At 45.1% G+C, this 18,626-nt stretch overlaps 1 protein-coding gene across 1 annotated transcript in view; it reads right to left on the bottom strand.

Moving 5' to 3' along the window:
* LOC138764778 (zinc finger protein 235-like) overlaps positions 1-8,445 on the bottom strand; it is a 48,380-nt gene extending 39,935 nt beyond the window's left edge. The window contains exons 1-2 of the mRNA XM_069941048.1: positions 8,386-8,445; positions 1,036-1,075 (exon numbers count right to left, since the gene is read on the bottom strand). The gene's annotated coding sequence lies outside the window, so the exon portion shown is untranslated. The remainder of the gene's footprint in view (positions 1-1,035; positions 1,076-8,385) is intronic.
* Positions 8,446-18,626: the final 10,181 nt, after the last annotated feature.

Below are 18,626 nucleotides of genomic sequence, written 5' to 3'. Positions count from 1 at the left end.
TCCTCCAAATGATCAAATGCTGTGCTTTGCAGTGGCTGATATGAGAAGAGTGTTAGGCAAGGTCAACCCACGGAAAGCTGCAGGTGTGGATAACATTCCCAGCAGAGTGCTCAGGGGATGTGCGGCTCAGCTAGCATCTTTAATATATCCCTGAGAAGCGTCATGGTCAATCTACCAGAAAAATATATAAATTGGATTAAAGCATTGTACAATGGACCAATGGCGAAGGTAACAGTAAATGGATATGTATTGAGTCACTTTAAATTAAGTAGATCAACTAGACAGGGATGTCCATTATCCCCCTCGCTGTTCACCTTAGCAATAGAACCTTTGGCAGAACTGATAAGAATAGAAAATAAAATAAAAGGGATAAAAATAAAGGAGAAGGTGTATAAAATCAGTTTATTTGTAGATGACAGCGGTATCAGTAAAAGAATTACAAGAAATTGAAGGAATATGGATAAATATCAGGGTACAAGATCAATGCAATTAAAAGTGAAGTGATGCCAATGAGTAATGCAGACTATACAGAATTTTAAAAAAGAATCACCATTTAAATGGCAAACACAAGCAATCCGATACCTGGGGATCAGGTTACATAATAACTTAAGCCACTTGTACAAACTAAATGATCAGCCCCTAATAAAGAAATTGCAGGAAGACTTAGAACAATGGAAAGAATTACCGCTAATGTTGATGTTCATTAAAATGAACATGTTCCCAAGGATACAATACTTATTTCAAACATTACCGATTCATTTAACAGAAAAATTATTTAAGGAACTAAAGAGAATAATAAGAACATTTTTGTGGAAAGGGAGTAGATAAATTAACAGAGAGGTAAAATCAAGGTGGTTTATATTTACCAAATTTTAGAAATTATTATAGCTGCACAATTGAGGTATTTATCAGATTTTTACCAGACAAGGGAAAAAACAGACTGGATTAAGATAGAGCTAGGTAAAGTAGGGGAAAAGGTACCGGAAAATATACTTCATAAGTGGGATAAAAAGCTGATGCAATATAAAAACTCACCAGTACTACATCATTTACTTAATATATGGAAGAAGGTCCACTAAGAAAGGAAAAAAAACAAATTATTAAATACCAAAATTACTATGACGCAAAACCCACTAATCCCTCTTACAATAGACAACCTTTCCTTTAGAGAATGGGAGAGAAAAGGAATCAATAGAAAACTTTTTTTTGAGAAATAATTTGCTAACATTTGAACAGTTGAAGTACAAATATGCAATAATTCATGGTACAATGTTTGCATATCATCAGTTGAAAGTGTATTTAAAGGATAAATTGGGAAGCAGCTTGAGATTACCTGAAGGAAGGAATTCGTCCATCGTTATTCAATGAAGATCTACCGGGACCAATGTCTGAAGAGGGCGCACAAAATCAGTGAACCGGTGCGGACTCGAAAGGCCAACATGGCCTGTTTACGCTCCGTAAATGGTTATATGGTTATATGGAAGCAGCTTTGAATATGTGATTACAGACACACTGATAATCAAAAGATTTATAACCAACATGTACATTAAGCTGCAAGATAAGGAAAATGAAATAAACTAAAAACCTAAGCAGAAGTGGGAAAAGGATCTAAACATAAAGATAAAAAAATGAAGTATGGGAAAAGTGATGTTCTGGAACTATGAAGAATACAATAAACACAAGGTTATGCATGATACAGTATAATTGGTTACACAGGTGTCTTGGGTAAACTTGTACCTCTCACTTTGTTTGTTTTAGATTGGTCACAGTGTTCGAAAATAGACACACACACCGAGAGCCGTTCAGTTTATACAAGTCTTTATTACTAAATCTAAAGCTGAATTCACACTACAATATGCAAGCCCTTCCCAATTATACTTATCAACGCCTGGACTGGTCCCAACTGCCAAAGCGAGGCAACGACTGTACACTTGTAGTAGGTTGTCGGGGCACCGGTAGCAGCTTCTCTACCTCCCTCGACTGGGACATTAGCTGGACTCTTGAAGTTCCTCTTCTTGCAGAGAGATGTAGCCACCTCTTCCAGAGTCTCTCTCTTCAGCAGTGGGACCAGGGCTTATATTACCTAAAAGTTGTTTTCCTCAAATCCTATCTCTTTGAACAAATGGTTTAATTATCTTCAAGGTCTCCTGACAGTCTGCGACCAACAAATGTAAACTGCTCTGGGCCTCATAAGTGTAAATTAGATAATGTCTTCCTATTCAACTGCATCCTGGGCCCCATGGTTGGTTTACTAAATATGCATCCTGGGCCCCATGGTTGGTTTACTAAATATGCATCCTGGGCTCATTGTGCAATTTAGATTATGTCTGCTGATTCCAAACAAGTTCTCAGCCTTGCAGTAAAAGACACAGTTTAAATCTTCCATTCCATTATCACTCCTCAAAAATTAAAAAAATGGGATTAACATTATCAGATAGGTGTTTTCGTTGTAAGAAGGAAATGGGAACATTTCATGCAACTTGGGCATGTACGAAAGTAAATACGTTTTGGGAAGAATTAAATCAGATAATAAAATTACAAAAAATAACATACCTAAAAAAACAGAGATATTTCTTTTAAGTAACATAAGAATTAGAGAATTAGGCCTCAATTTGGATAAAGTGCAAAAAAATTCATTACGTTAGCCTTAGCGACAGCAAAAAAATGTATAATATCAACTTGGAAAATGGAAGAGAGCATGAGAATACAGCAATGGTACATGGAAATGATTAAATGTATTCCACTGGAAAAAATAACATATAATTTAAAAAATAAAGTCACAATGTTTGAACGAATTTGGGAACCATACATGGAATAGAACAGAGAGGTTGCCTATGACCTCCATCCCCGAAAATGAGAATGAAAATGATAAGAAGACAAAACAACTAGATTCAGTGTTTAATAGATGAAGCATTTTTTTTTTGTTTATTTTCCTTTGTGTGAAAATAGGGTTAAGGTTTTATTGTATTGTATATGTTTGTGAGAAACAGAAGTACCTTCACAGATTTCGCTCGAGACAAAAATTGAGAACAAAGAACATTTATTGTACAACAGTGCAAAGTTGGGTGCTTCCCCTTACCCTGGGAATTTACACACATACTGGGGCTCACCCAACTTTTATACAGTTCATTTCAGTGTAGAGGTACCCTCCCCCCCCACCCCCTAACATTCTTCTGCCTCCTGGATTGGTTTGGCATTTGGTAATTTTGTCTGCCTATGTGCAGTTAAAACTTGAAAGACCAAGGGGTATCCTGTCTGGGTCCCATCATGTCTTTGTCCTTATTCATGAATCTGCCTTTGTTCTTATTCACACATCTCAACCCCCAGGACATGCAGAATTTGCTAATTCTTTCTATCTTTCTATTATACTTGCATAACCCTTCCTTGCACTCTTATCGGAATTCATCCCTACTCAGCACTTACTTATCTTCCACTAGTCTAGTCTATTATTCTTTATATCATTCATACTAACTTTACTTCCTATATTCTATTATCTCTCAAAATCCCCACTTTTTTTTAGCTACGCTTAGTAAATTCTCAACTGGAAACTTGGTCTTTTTCCCAGCGAGTCAGCAAATGAACTGTAATCTCAGCATCATCAGACGGAGTTTGGGAAACATACAGTGATCTGACGAAGGGCCCGTTGAATTAAACACTGCACACAAGACATTAGGCAGGGAAGTATCATGATGGCTAAAGTAACGAGTCCAACTGCTATAAGGGCTGTGTGTATCCACCTACAGTCACCAACAAGACATTCAACCGCCTGACCATTGTGACCGTTGTCATCAATCGCTCTTCCACAAGTAAAGCGCCAACAGTAGCAGTTGCTTTAGACTCAGAGAAGGCCTTTGACAGAGTAGAATGGAATTATTTATTCAAAGTATTGCAAAAATTCAGTTTACCAGAGAAGTATATTAATTGGATTAAAGCATTATATAAGGGGCCATTGGCGAAAGTGACAGTAAATGGATATATATCAAAACCATTTAACTTAAGCAGATCAACAAGGCAGGGATGCCCACTATCGCCCTTATTGTTCGCGTTAGCCATAGAACCACTAGCAGAACTGATAAGAACAGAAAATAAAATAAAAGGGATAATAATAAAAGACAAGGAATATAAAATCAGTTTATTTGCAGATGACGTTATAGTATACTTAGCTTGGCTATGGTGTATATTCCCGAGCAATTAAAAGTCCATACAAAAGCATCAACAAGTGCCTGTGTACCCCAATGTGTCTGCTGGTGGAGCTGATCAATAATCTGACGAGCCAAGGCTTTGTTCAGTACTTGGCGTCCCTCTGCCGTCCACCACAACCCATCGGCAGTTTGACGCATTCCCTGGTCTTTCATATAAACCTCCTCTTCCCGTGAAAAGTTGGGAGTATTTTGAACCTCGTGGGGTGGGGAGTTACAGCTTCATGTCTATTTTTTCTGTGAGTGCAGCCTGTTTGACAGCTTCATCTGCCCGTCTGTTCCCCTGTGCTTCAGGACTGTCAATAATTTGACGGCCCCGTACATGAACTACAGCTGTCTCCTCAGGTAACATAAGAGCATCTAAGGATTGAACAATTAAGTTTTCATGGATCAACTTTTGTCCTTTCCCAGTTATCATTCCCCGCTCTTTCCAAAGGTGTGCACGACACCAAAAGCATACTTTGAGTCGGTATAGATTGTGCCCACCTTTCCCGCTAAACCCTGGAGAACTCTGCAGAGGGCATATAATTCACAGGATTGTGCCGACCAATGACCGGGAAGCCGACTGGCTTCAATCACAACTCCCTTCATTCCCATCCACTATACTATACCCGCTATAACGAATGGCGTCAATGCAGCGGGAAGATCCATCAATAAATCATCTTTCACCCTCCCGTAAAGGTTCATCACTTAAATCATCTCTAATTTTTTTCTGTAAATCTATCACTTCTAAACATACATGCTCTAGATCATTGGGGACAGTATCAGAATCTGGAGAAACCAAGAAGGCGGCTGGATTCTGTTCTTTCTTCATAATCAGTGTCAAATCATCCCTATCCATGAGAATCGCTTCATATGTTAAAATTCTAGAATCAGTAAGCCACCTTCCGGCACATTGTAAGAGAATGGTGCGGACTGTGTGAGGGGTATAAACTAACATCGGGGCACCAAACGTAATCTTTCGTCCTTCTTCGACTAAAATAGCAGTGGCTGCAATTGCTTGCACACATTCTGGCCAACCACAACAAACAGGATCTAAAATTTTTGACAGAAAGGCAACTGGTTGTCTAAAGCCTGCCCTCTCTTGCGTTAATACTCCCATGGCCACACCGTCTTTCACATTGGTATATAGGTCAAATGGCTTATTTAGGTCGGGTAAAGCCAAAACTGGGGCACTAATAAGACGCTGTTTCACCAAGGTAAAATCTTTAATCTCCTCCTCCGTCCAGACATCAGTTTCACCCCCTAGAGTCACAAGTTTATCATAAAGAAATTTGACCAGGCTACAATAATTCTCAATCCAAATTCTACAGTATCCCACGAAACCAAGGAATTTTCTAAGTTCTTGAGCACTCGTTGGAGGCAGGATCTGCAGAATACCGCGTGTCCTCTCTGGACTTATCTTCCTAATTCCTTAACTAACCAGATGACCTAAGTATTTAACTTCAGATTGAACAAATTGTAACTTTGATTCGCTCACTCTAAGACACTTATTCCCTAGAAATTTCAGAAATTCAACAGTGTATTGTTTTTCCCGTGATTAATAAATCATCAACATATTGTATTAATTGACAATTCTCTCTCCGAGGGGCCTCATCGAGTACCTGTTCTAAAACTTGGCCAAACAAATTTGGGGATTCTGTAAAACCCTGGGGAAGGACCGTCCACTGGTATTGATTTTTCCGTCCTGTAAAAGGATTCTCCCACTCAAATGCAAACATGTCCCTACTGTCTATTGCCAACGGACAGGTCCAGAAGGCATCTTTGAGGTCAATTACACTAAACCACTTCCTATGGGGATCAATTTTACCCATTATCGTATAGGGGTTAGGTACAACGGGATAACAGGTGAGAATGAATTTGTTTAACTCCCTCAAATCCTGCACTAATCGATACGTACCGTCTGGTTTTTGGACAGGTAAAATTGGGGTATTAAAAGGTGACATACAAGGTTCGAGCATACCATCTTTCACCAATTGGTCAATTCCTGGCTGTAGAGCTCGTCGAAAGAATCAAAGACTTGTTGATCCAAACCAAGGCTTTTATTAGCAAAAGACAGGAGCTCTTCACAGGTGGCCGACCAGTCCGGAATGATCCGACCTGGCTAGGGACACAACCCTTTAAGTTCCAGACAGTAGGCGTGGCTTAGCTCTCAGCCAATTGCTGTAAGCACAGTCTCGATACTGTAACTATATACACTATATACATTGGTGATAGATCTGTACTATCACACTGGCTGCAGCCCCTTTCGGCCAGCCATAGGAATTGGGTACTATTTTCGTCTAATTACTTGGTCAGGGTCTTTTAAAGTAACTTGCAGGGGAGGAACATCTAACCCTCCTCTATTGCCTCTTTTTGCCCACACTCTAGGATTTATTAGTTCCCGATCCTCCTCTTTTAGTACATAAAATTGAACCCCGATACCTGATCCCTGTGGTCTGGTACCGATAGCCAATTGGTCTTGTAAATCTCGTCCCAACAGGCAAACTCCAGCTTGGGGATCTAGTAAAATATCCTCTGTTATTATCTTTTCTCCCATTTGTATCCTTACATTCTTTAGTATAGGGACCGTAAAATCTCTTCCTCCCACTCCCGAAATCATCACTGTTCCTTCCGTTTTAACACCTTCGGGCCATTGTAAAATACTAGCTGCCCCAGAATCTACTAGAAAAGTCATCTTGTCACTGTGGGGTCCTATGCTTAAATTTACCAATGGTTCTCCGTGCAGCCCCACGGTGTGTATTGACTGAGAACCGTGACCCCCCCTATTCATAATCTGCCTCCATCAATGCATAAGATCACGTCTCCCTGGCTCACATTGGGTATTCCCTCTTAAAGTGTCCCTCCTTTTTACAATCATAGCAAACTAATGCTCCTGTTTCCCAATTTCTACCAAGGTCTCCACGGGGTCCCGGGGATGGTCGTCGTCCACGGAATTCTCCTCTACCCCTGCCTCTGCTCTAGTCTCTACTTCCCCATCCTGGTGCTCCTCCCAATGACCAGGAGCTGGCACACAGCTCCTAACATTTCCCTGCTGTCCCTCCACAACTTCCTTGACTGCCTGCATCCAAATCTTAGCCTTTCCTTTCTGTTGATCTTCAAAACCTCTGGACGTATGCCCTTTGTGCAATCTGTAAAAGCTGTGTTATTCCCTGTTAAAACCAATTTTCTGTCTTTTGTAATTTCTTCCTGATATCTGGGGCTGAATTAGTAACAAAGCGAGTCCAGCTGCTATAAGGGCTGTAGGTATCAGACTCCAGTTACCAATAAAAAGTCTAGTCCATCCCACACTGGACCGAGGTTGCCAAGTCTAAACCTGGGCATGGGAAGATTTTCGAACTCCTGTTTCAGGACAGCTAGGTCCAACCACCCTTTGACCAATGCCCCAGAACCTCACTGGTTTTCTCTACTCTGCCCCATTAACAAAGGGGAAGATCCCACTGCCTTCTATCCCACCAGTGTCTCCCTTCATAGTGGAGGAGTCACAGAGACAGACAGAGCAGAAACAGGTCCTGCAGCTTGATTAACCCCAACCAAGGTGTCTATTTGAGCCAGTTCCAGTTGTGTGTGTATGGACCATGAACCTCTGAACCTTTCCCATCCATGTGCCTATTTATATATCTTATTGACTGTAACTGTCCCCACCTTTGCATCTTCCCCTGGCAGCTCCTGTCAGATCCACACCACCCTCTGTGGGTAAAGTTGCCCCTTGGTTGTCCATGATCTCCCCAACACTGGGGAAACTGTCATCACTATTCACTGTTTATTGGGAACAGTTCAGGGAACGCAGTCCCTTCTCATGACACAACCCCTCCCGGTGCCATGACCAGGACATGTTTGCAGCCAGTTTGGCCCCTCACACCCTCCTCGCTGCTTCACTTGTCGCTGTCTGTGCTGCCCACTGAACAGCTTTCATTGCACCTGGATGTTGCCCTCACTCCCTGCCGGACTCGCCCCAGCCGACCTTTGTGCCGCTCGCCCCCCTCCCCGAAGCCGCTGATCGCCAAAGACCGCACTGAATCCCTGGCAGCGCGGCTCAAACCAAGGCCGGGCCTGCGCCTCCAGAACACGGAACTTACCTGCTCCCGGGCCCCGAGAACACGGCACTCACGACCCCCCCTCCCCGGGCCCCGAGAATTCGGACACCCGGCCACTCCGGGCCCGCAGAGCCCACGGGAAATCTCACCTCCACGACCAGCCTCAGTGGGCCAGCCCGTCACTGAGGGAACGGCGCTCATGACGCTGCGCGGCTCTATGACGTCAGCGCGCACTCCCCTGTCGGCGGCTGGTTAGCACGTGACTGGGCGATAGCAACCTGGGAAGGGACGGATTGAGCTGTCAATCAGAGAGAAGCGGCCCGGGACAACTCTGGCTTGTGCTTCACAGAGACATTTCCACATTAAATCTGCAACCGGGAAGCGAAGTATTAATTGCAACTGGGAACAAGATGGAACAATGCAGCGAGGAAGTGGGGTGACCGTCTGAGCGACAGTCAGGAGGGGGAAGAACAGCAGTTAGTCTTGGGTACCGCTGTGGCCATTCCTCAATAACACGTGTCCCATTTTCCATCCTGTATGGGGGCGCCGCTGCCAGGGACAAGTCCTATCTCTCTGGGAGCTCTTTGCATGGTGTCTCAGGAGAGATGGTAGCAGCCAAAAGACGCCCCTCTGACTCCCCTTAGTCTTTGGGAACCTTCTTGTGGATGGACACCTCATGGTTCCCCATTTTCTCACCAACTGGGTCCAGATGCTTGGACCAGTCTACTTGGTATTTTGTCATGGTCGACAGCATGCTCGCCAGGATCTCAAACCCTTTATTCATACAAGTAGGGAAGTCGCAATAGGGATAATAGTCTCACACACAAGGATCGCACAATACCATCTCATCAGATCCAACAACTACCCAATACTTGCGACTAGCCACAGAGAAATAGCTTTAGAGTATAGGAATGCAATACAATACCCACCACCCTTTGATCGAGTGCAGGCATAGCTCTTTACTAAAGTAACTTTGACTTACTATGACTGTATCACTACATGTGCAACACTACAACTCTCAACCCTTTGTCAGTGCATACCTTGCCAACGATTCTCCAGCACTGCCCTCAGTTGCAACCTGGAGTGGAGCTAGGGTTCGTTCTAGGAGAAGAAAGAAAGAGACAGGTGGTCCACATGTGGACTTTATAATGACATTGACTGGAAAGTCCAACCAGGAATAGGTTAGGTCATTAAAGGGGCCAGCTGTCAGATGTGCGCTAACCTGTGAACAGAGTTTGACCTTGATGGGCAGGTGAGGTGACCTCCAACTAGGTACCTGCCAGTAGGGTCATGTGACACACGTGATCCTCCGTATTACCATGAGGTGTTTGTGATTTCACCAAACTGATGACGGTGTGAGAGATGAGTAAAACTGATATAAAAATATTAAGATGAGGAAACTCATATAGATATATGGGTAAATGAATAAAGCCAGTATGAACAGGATAAGAAATGGATGTTAGAATGTAGGAAGCAGTCAGTCTGAGTAAGATAAGGATCTTCTAGCCCTAGATAGAATTAGCAGGTTTTGAATATGTAATTAGTAAGACCTAGACAGTATTAGCAAAGTTCTACATATGAAACATATGTAGAAACAAGCCTTCCGTCGCGCATGCAGCCATATTCAGCGCAAACTCCGGGAGATCCAAAATGAGTGGTGGACTAGCCTCGCCAAACGAACACAGCTCAGCGCGGACATTGGCGACTTCAGGGGTTTCTACGAGGCTCTAAAGGCTGTGTACGGCCCCTCACCCCAAGTCCAAAGCCCGCTGCGCAGCTCAGACGGCAAAGTCCTCCTCAGCGACAAGATCTCCATCCTCAACCGATGGTCAGAACACTTCCAATCTCTTTTCAGTACCAACCGCTCAGTCCAAGATTCCGCCCTGCTCCAGCTCCCTCAACAGCCCCTAAGGCTAGAGCTGGATGAGGTTCCCACCCTGGATGAGACATATAAGGCAATCGAACAACTGAAAAGTGGCAAAGCAGCAGGTATGGATGGAATCCCCCCAGAAGTCTGGAAGGCTGGCGGCAAAACTCTGCATGCCAAACTGCATGAGTTTTTCAAGCTTTGTTGGGACCAAGGTAAACTGCCTCAGGATCTTCGTGATGCCACCATCATCACCCTGTACAAAAACAAAGGCGAGAAATCAGACTGCTCAAACTACAGGGGAATCACGTTGCTCTCCATTGCAGGCAAAATCTTCGCTAGGATTCTACTCAATAGAATAATACCTAGTGTCGCTGAGAACATTCTCCCAGAATCACAGTGCGGCTTTCGCGCAAACAGAGGAACCACTGACATGGTCTTTGCCCTCAGACAGCTCCAAGAAAAGTGCAGAGAACAAAACAAAGGACTCTACATCACCTTTGTTGACCTCACCAAAGCCTTCGACACCATGAGCAGGAAAGGGCTTTGGCAAATACTAGAGCGCATCGGATGTCCCCCAAAGTTCCTCAACATGATTATCCAACTGCACGAAAACCAACAAGGTCGGGTCAGGTACAGCAATGAGCTCTCTGAACCCTTCTCCATTAACAATGGCGTGAAGCAAGGCTGTGTTCTCGCACCAACCCTCTTTTCAATCTTCTTCAGCATGATGCTGAACCAAGCCATGAAAGACCCCAACAATGAAGACGCTGTTTACATCCGGTACCGCACGGATGGCAGTCTCTTCAATCTGAGGCGCCTGCAAGCTCACACCAAGACACAAGAGAAACTTGTCCGTGAACTACTCTTTGCAGATGATGCCGCTTTAGTTGCCCATTCAGAGCCAGCTCTTCAGCGCTTGACGTCCTGCTTTGCGGAAACTGCCAAAATGTTTGGCCTGGAAGTCAGCCTGAAGAAAACTGAGGTCCTCCATCAGCCAGCTCCCAACCATGACTATCAGCCCCCCCACATCTCCATCGGGCACACAAAACTCAAAACGGTCAACCAGTTTACCTATCTCGGCTGCACCATTTCATCAGATGCAAGGATCGACAATGAGATAGACAACAGACTCGCCAAGGCAAATAGCGCCTTTGGAAGACTACACAAAAGAGTCTGGAAAAACAACCAACTGAAAAACCTCACAAAGATAAGCGTATACAGAGCCGTTGTCATACCCACACTCCTGTTCGGCTCCGAATCATGGGTCCTCTACCGGCACCACCTACGGCTCCTAGAACGCTTCCACCAGCGTTGTCTCCGCTCCATCCTCAACATCCATTGGAGCGCTCACACCCCTAACGTCGAGGTACTCGAGATGGCAGAGGTCGACAGCATCGAGTCCACGCTGCTGAAGATCCAGCTGCGCTGGATGGGTCACGTCTCCAGAATGGAGGACCATCGCCTTCCCAAGATCATATTATATGGCGAGCTCTCCACTGGCCACCGTGACAGAGGTGCACCAAAGAAAAGGTACAAGGACTGCCTAAAGAAATCTCTTGGTGCCTGCCACATTGACCACCGCCAGTGGGCTGATAACGCCTCAAACCGTGCATCTTGGCGCCTCACAGTTTGGCGGGCAGCAGCCTCCTTTGAAGAAGACCGCAGAGCCCACCTCACTGACAAAAGGCAAAGGAGGAAAAACCCAACACCCAACCCCAACCAACCAATTTTCCCTTGCAACCGCTGCAATCGTGTCTGCCTGTCCCGTATCGGACTGGTCAGCCACAAACGAGCCTGCAGCTGACGTGGACTTTTTACCCCCTCCATAAATCTTCGTCCGCGAAGCCAAGCCAAAGAAAGAAAAACATATGAAGAGGTTGTAGCCCTGAGAGTTGGGAAGGTGTAAATTAGAACAAAGACAGGTTTGTGAATAAGGACAATGAGGATAATGACATGATGAGACACCGACAGCATACCCCCTGGTCCTCCAAGTTCACAGAAACAGCACGTAGGCAGGCAGGATTGCCTAATGCCAAACCTATCCAGGAGGCAGAAGAATGTAAGGGGGAGGGTATTCCTATACTGAAATGAACTGTATAAAAGTTGGGTGAGCCCCAGTGTATGTATGTATTCCCAGGGTAAGGGGAAGCACCCAACTTTGCATTGTTGTATAATAAATGTTCTTTGTTCTCAATTTTTGTCTCGAGCAAATTCTGTAAAGGTACCTCTGTTTCTAACAAATGGGGGGTCGTCCGGGATCCCACTACCTCCACTGACAGAGTGCCCGATGACGGGGGTAGGTGCACCCCAGCTGATTCAGCTGGACTCACGGACGAAGGGTGACTGGTCAGTGGATGAACCAAGTGATATCCGAGAAGAGGCATTGAGAACAAACAACGAGAGGACGTTAAGGAAGCATGCTAGAACTAGCTACTGGACCTCGGTAAGAGAAATTTTACTTACCTGTTAGTATGGGAGGTGTGAGTAGTAAGGAAGAGAGTCCTAGTGAAGGATGAGAGGATCAGATAACAAAGCAAACCCCGTTGGGATTAAAGTTATCTGATTGGGGTGCGGGGAGAACCCATGAGAAGGACAAACTGACCATGGTCAGGTATTGTTGTTTGGAATGGGTTAAAAGCCCGATTAAGGGGAGCTCTGTATATTGGCCAAAGCTCGGATCCGAGGATGACTGGATGTGTCAAGCATTGAACATCTGGCTCTATCAAAACCAAAGAGATAATCTTGAGAGCAGGGAATATGCAGCCTGCTGGCTCAGGGGATCGTTTGATCAACTGATTTTGAATGAAAAGGAATGCAAGGACAAGAGAGATGAGGAATCTTTTGTCCCTGAACCACAAGGATAGGATGCGTTACATTCCCTTCCTCCACCTTATGTTCCTCCTATGCCGGCTCCTATCTTCCCCCACTCCTATGCTCTACCCTTCTGCACCTTCCCCTCCTCCCCCACAGCTAGAGAAAAGAGAAGAAAGTAGGAGTGGTATGATGACCCTTCACAAAGTACTCGATTACCACCTCTATTGACAAGAGAGAGAGGCGACTTTAATTCAGAGCAGTGTGAGACCCTCTGGGAAGAAAGGGCAGAACCCTTTGATTCATTTCCCAGAGAGCAGGAACCTAGACATAAAAAGCCAGAAACTAACTGGATGAGACCTTTGTGAGAGATGAGAAAAACTGATAAAACTGAAGAAATGAAGAAAATAAAATTGATACATAAGTAAATGAATGAAGCCAGTACAAACAACATGAGACATGGATATTAGAAGGCAGGAAGCTGACACTGTCTGAGTAAGATAAGAATCTCCTAGCCCTTCAGAAAGAAGCAAGTTCACTGAATGAAGGAGATAAGGACAGACAATTGAGAATAGAAGTAGAGTTAGTCTGAACGAGATAAGGGTTGCCAAGCCCCAGATAGAATTAGCAAGGCTTGCATAAATAATTAGAAAACCTTAGACAGTATTAGCCAGTTCTACATATATAATTAGTAAGCCTTACACAGATTTATCAAGTTATGTATATTAAACTAGTAAACCCTAGACTGGATTAGCGAACTCTGCATATGAAGAGACTGTAGCTCTGAGAGGTGTGAATAGGGACAAGGGCAAGGTTGTGAATAAGGACAATGAGGATAATGACATGATAAGACACCGACAGGATACCCCATGGTCCTCCAAGTGCACAGAAACAGCACATAGGCAGGCAGGATTGCCTAATGCCAAACCTCTCCAGCAGGAGGCAGAAGAATGTAAGGGGGGGGGGGGGAAGGTTTTTCCTATACTGAGATAAACTGTATAAAAGTTGGGTGAGCCCCAGTGTATGTGTGTATTCCCAGGATAAGCGGAAGCACCCAACTTTGCATTGTTGTATAATAAATGTTCTTTGTTCTCAATTTTTGTCTCGAGCAATTTCTTTAAAGGTAATTCTGTTTCTAACACCTTTACGGGAAGTTCCCATGGGAGGGGGTCTCGGTTTTGTAAATGTGCCCCTGACTAGTCCGGAGGTGTGTAATTTTAAGAGAGAATGCCCAATGCAAGTCAGGGAGACGCGACCTTACGCACTGATGTGTTGGAATATAGGGGTTAATTCATCATAGAAAATATGTCTTATGTCTTTCTTTGGCTTGGCTTCGCGGACGAAGCTTTATGGAGGGGGTAAATGTCCACGTCAGCTGCAGGCTCGTTTGTGGCTGACAGTCCGATGCGGGACTGGCAGACACGGTTGCAGCGGTTGCAGGGGAAAATTGGTTGGTTGGGGTTGGGTGTTGGGTTTTTCCTCCTTTGCCTTTTGTCAGTGAGGTGGGCTCTGCGGTCTTCTTCAAAGGAGGTTGCTGCCCGCTGAACTGTGAGGCGCCAAGATGCACGGTTTGAGGCGATATCAGCCCACTGGCAGTGGTCAATGTGGCAGGCACCAAGAGATTTCTTTAGGCAGTCCTTGTACCTTTTCTTTGGTGCACCTCTGTCACGGTGGCCAGTGGAGAGCTCGCCATATAACACGATCTTGGGAAGGCGATGGTCCTCCATTCTGGAGACGTGACCTACCCAGCGCAGCTGGATCTTCAGCAGCGTGGACTCGATGCTGTCGACCTCTGCCATCTCGAGTACTTCGACGTTAGGGATGAAAGCGCTCCAATGAATGTTGAGGATGGAGCGGAGACAACGCTGGTGGAAGTGTTCTAGGAGCCGTAGGTGATGCCGGTAGAGAACCCATGATTCGGAGCCGAACAGGAGTGTGGGTATGACAACGGCTCTGTATATGCTTATCTTTGTGAGGTTTTTCAGTTGGTTGTTTTTCCAGACTCTTTTGTGTAGTCTTCCAAAGGTGCTATTTGCCTTGGCGAGTCTGTTGTCTATCTCGTTGTCGATCCTTGCATCTGATGAAATGGTGCAGCCAAGATAGGTAAACTGGTTGTATACATGAATTCAGTACTATGTAACAATTTAATATTTACCTCATGTTGAAAGGAAAGAGTAATGTAAGTAAGGGGCAGCCACAGTATGTAGCAAAGTTGGCTGATTACAGTAGGTTTAGAATTGCCTGCTCCCCAAATGCAAAAGAGAGGGTATGTATGAAACAATTTCATAGGAATGTTAAGGCAAAAGGAGGTGTTGATTAGCACAAACAAAAAGAATCCTGACAGAGACTGTCAGAAACAAAGAGAATGGAATCAGTAAAGAAGGCTAAGACAGAAGGAGGTGTTTAGTAGAACGGAAGAATATGGCCAGATGAGAACAAAGAAATAATTAGAAATATCTGGGGTATGAATTGATTTCTGATCAAAATAACAGGATATTCTGACCCTGAGGATTAAGATGGGAGCTCTTCTTCTTTCTTCTTTGGCTTGGCTTCGCGGACGAAGATTTATGGAGGGGGTAAAAGTCCACGTCAGCTGCAGGCTCGTTTGTGGCTGACAAGTCCGATGCGGGACAGGCAGACACGGTTGCAGCGGCTGCAGGGGAAAATTGGTTGGTTGGGGTTGGGTGTTGGGTTTTTCCTCCTTTGCCTTTTGTCAGTGAGGTGGGCTCTGCGGTCTTCTTCAAAGGAGGTTGCTGCCCGCCAAACTGTGAGGCGCCAAGATGCACAGTTTGAGGCGATATCAGCCCACTGGCGGTGGTCAATGTGGCAGGCACCAAGAGATTTCTTTAGGCAGTCCTTGTACCTCTTCTTTGGTGCACCTCTGTCACGGTGGCCAGTGGAGAGCTCGCCATATAACACGATCTTGGGAAGGCGATGGTCCTCCATTCTGGAGACGTGACCCACCCAGCGCAGCTGGATCTTCAGCAGCGTGGACTCGATGCTGTCGACCTCTGCCATCTCGAGTACTTCGACATTAGGGATGAAAGCGCTCCAATGGATGTTGAGGATGGAGCGGAGACAACACTGGTGGAAGCGTTCTAGGAGCCGTAGGTGATGCCGGTAGAGGACCCATGATTCGGAGCCGAACAGGAGTGTGGGTATGACAACGGCTCTGTATACGCTTATCTTTGTGAGGTTTTTCAGTTGGTTGTTTTTCCAGACTCTTTTGTGTAGTCTTCCAAAGGCGCTATTTGCCTTGGCGAGTCTGTTGTCTATCTTATTGTCGATCCTTGCATCTGATGAAATGGTGCAGCCGAGATAGGTAAACTGGTTGACCGTTTTGAGTTTTGTGTGCCCGATGGAGATGTGGGGGGGCTGGTAGTCATGGTGGGGAGCTGGCTGATGGAGGATCTCAGTTTTCTTCAGGCTGACTTCCAGGCCAAACATTTTGGCAGTTTCCGCAAAGCAGGACGTCAAGCGCTGAAGAGCTGGCTCTGAATGGGCAACTAAAGCGGCATCGTCTGCAAAGAGTAGTTCACGGACAAGTTTCTCTTGTGTCTTGGTGTGAGCTTGCAGGCGCCTCAGATTGAAGAGACTGCCATCTGTGCGGTACCGGATGTAAACAGCGTCTTCATTGTTGGGGTCTTTCATGGCTTGGTTCAGCATCATGCTGAAGAAGATTGAAAAGAGGGTTGGTGCGAGAACACAGCCTTGCTTCACGCCATTGTTAATGGAGAAGGGTTCAGAGAGCTCATTGCTGTACCTGACCCGACCTTGTTGGTTTTCGTGCAGTTGGATAATCATGTTGAGGAACTTTGGGGGACATCCGATGCGCTCTAGTATTTGCCAAAGCCCTTTCCTGCTCATGGTGTCGAAGGCTTTGGTGAGGTCAACAAAGGTGATGTAGAGTCCTTTGTTTTGTTCTCTGCACTTTTCTTGGAGCTGTCTGAGGGCAAAGACCATGTCAGTAGTTCCTCTGTTTGCGCGAAAGCCAAACGAACCCAGCTCAGCGCGGACATTGGCGACTTCAGGGGTTTCTACGAGGGTCTAAAGGCTGTGTATGGCCCCTCACCCCAAGTCCAAAGCCCGCTGCGCAGCTCAGACGGCAAAGTCCTCCTCAGCGACAAGATCTCCATCCTCAATCGATGGTCAGAACACTTCCAATCTCTTTTCAGTGCCAACCGCTCAGTCCAAGATTCCGCCCTGCTCCAGCTCCCTCAACAGCCCCTAAGGCTAGAGCTGGATGAGGTCCTCACCCTGGATGAGACATATAAGGCAATCGAACAACTGAAAAGTGGCAATGCAGCAGGTATGGATGGAATGCCCCCAGAGGTCTGGAAGGCTGGCGGCAAAACTCTGCATGCCAAACTGCATGAGTTTTTCAAGCTTTGTTGGGATCAAGGAAAACTGCCTCAGGATCTTCGTGATGCAACCATCATCACCCTGTACAAAAACAAAGGCGAGAAATCAGACTGCTCAAACTACAGGGGAATCACGCTGCTCTCCATTGCAGGCAAAATCTTCGCTAGGATTCTACTAAATAGAATAATACCTAGTGTCGCCGAGATGGGAGCTCTACACCCCAGATAACTGCAGAGCAGGAAATTACTTGTGATAAATCTTATGCAAGAAATCTAACAAAGGAAGCCAACTTTTGTTCTGTATGATAAGGTTGAGCTATATAAACTGTAGAGACTGGACAGTAGAGGTCAGTCTTGTGGAATAGCTCACTGTGCAGCTGACCTATGAACTAATGCTGAACCAGAGCTCTGTTAAGCTTTATTCTTGTGCTTGTAATAAACTGATTGTTGAACCGAATACCTTCTCCTATCACTTCATTTAACGAACACGCTGGACTCAGACGACACATAGACTAAATTAAGGGTAGGGTAAAGCCAGAGTCTGACAGATGGAAGCAGATTATGAATAGGGGGCTCACGGTTCTCAGTCAATACACACCGTGAGGCTGCACGGAGAACCATTGGTAAATTTAAGCATAGGACCCCACAGTGACAAGATTACCTTTTTAGTAGATTCTGGGGCAGCCCGGTCTAGTATTTTACAACCACCCGAGGGTGTTAAGATAGAGGGGACAGTGATGATTTCGGGAGTAGGAGGAAGAGACTTTACAGTCCCTGTATTAAGAGATGTAAGAATACAAATGGGAGAAAAGATAATAACAGAGGATATTTTATTAGTTCCCCAAGTTGGAGTTTGTTTGTTAGGCCAAGATTTACAGGACCAATTGGCTATCGGCACCAGACCACAGGAATCAGGTATCAGGGTACAATTGTATGTATTAAGCGAGGAAGATCAAGAACTAATAAATCCTGGAGTATGAGGAGAAAGAGGCAATAGAGGAGTGTTAGATATTCCTCCCCTGCAAGTTACTTTAAAAGATCCTGAGCAAGTAATTAGACGAAAAAAGTATCCAATTCCTATGGCTGGCCAAAAGGGGCTGCAGCCAGTAATTGACCAGTTGGTGAAAGATGGTATACTCGAACCTTGTATGTCACCTTTTAATACCCCAATTTTACCTGTCCAAAAACCAGACGGTACCTATCGATTAGTGGAGGACTTGAGGGAGCTGAACAAAATTATTCTAACCCGTCACCCGGTTGTACCTAATCCCTATACAATAATGGGTAAAATCGATCCCCATAGTAAATGGTTTAGTGTGATTGACCTCAAAGATGCTTTCTGGTCCTG

Source organism: Narcine bancroftii, chromosome 5 (genome assembly GCF_036971445.1).
Source record: "Narcine bancroftii isolate sNarBan1 chromosome 5, sNarBan1.hap1, whole genome shotgun sequence".
NCBI classification, from domain to species: domain Eukaryota; kingdom Metazoa; phylum Chordata; class Chondrichthyes; order Torpediniformes; family Narcinidae; genus Narcine; species Narcine bancroftii.
The sequence above is the reverse complement of the archived record's forward strand: the minus strand, read 5'-3'. Positions and strand labels throughout refer to the sequence as shown.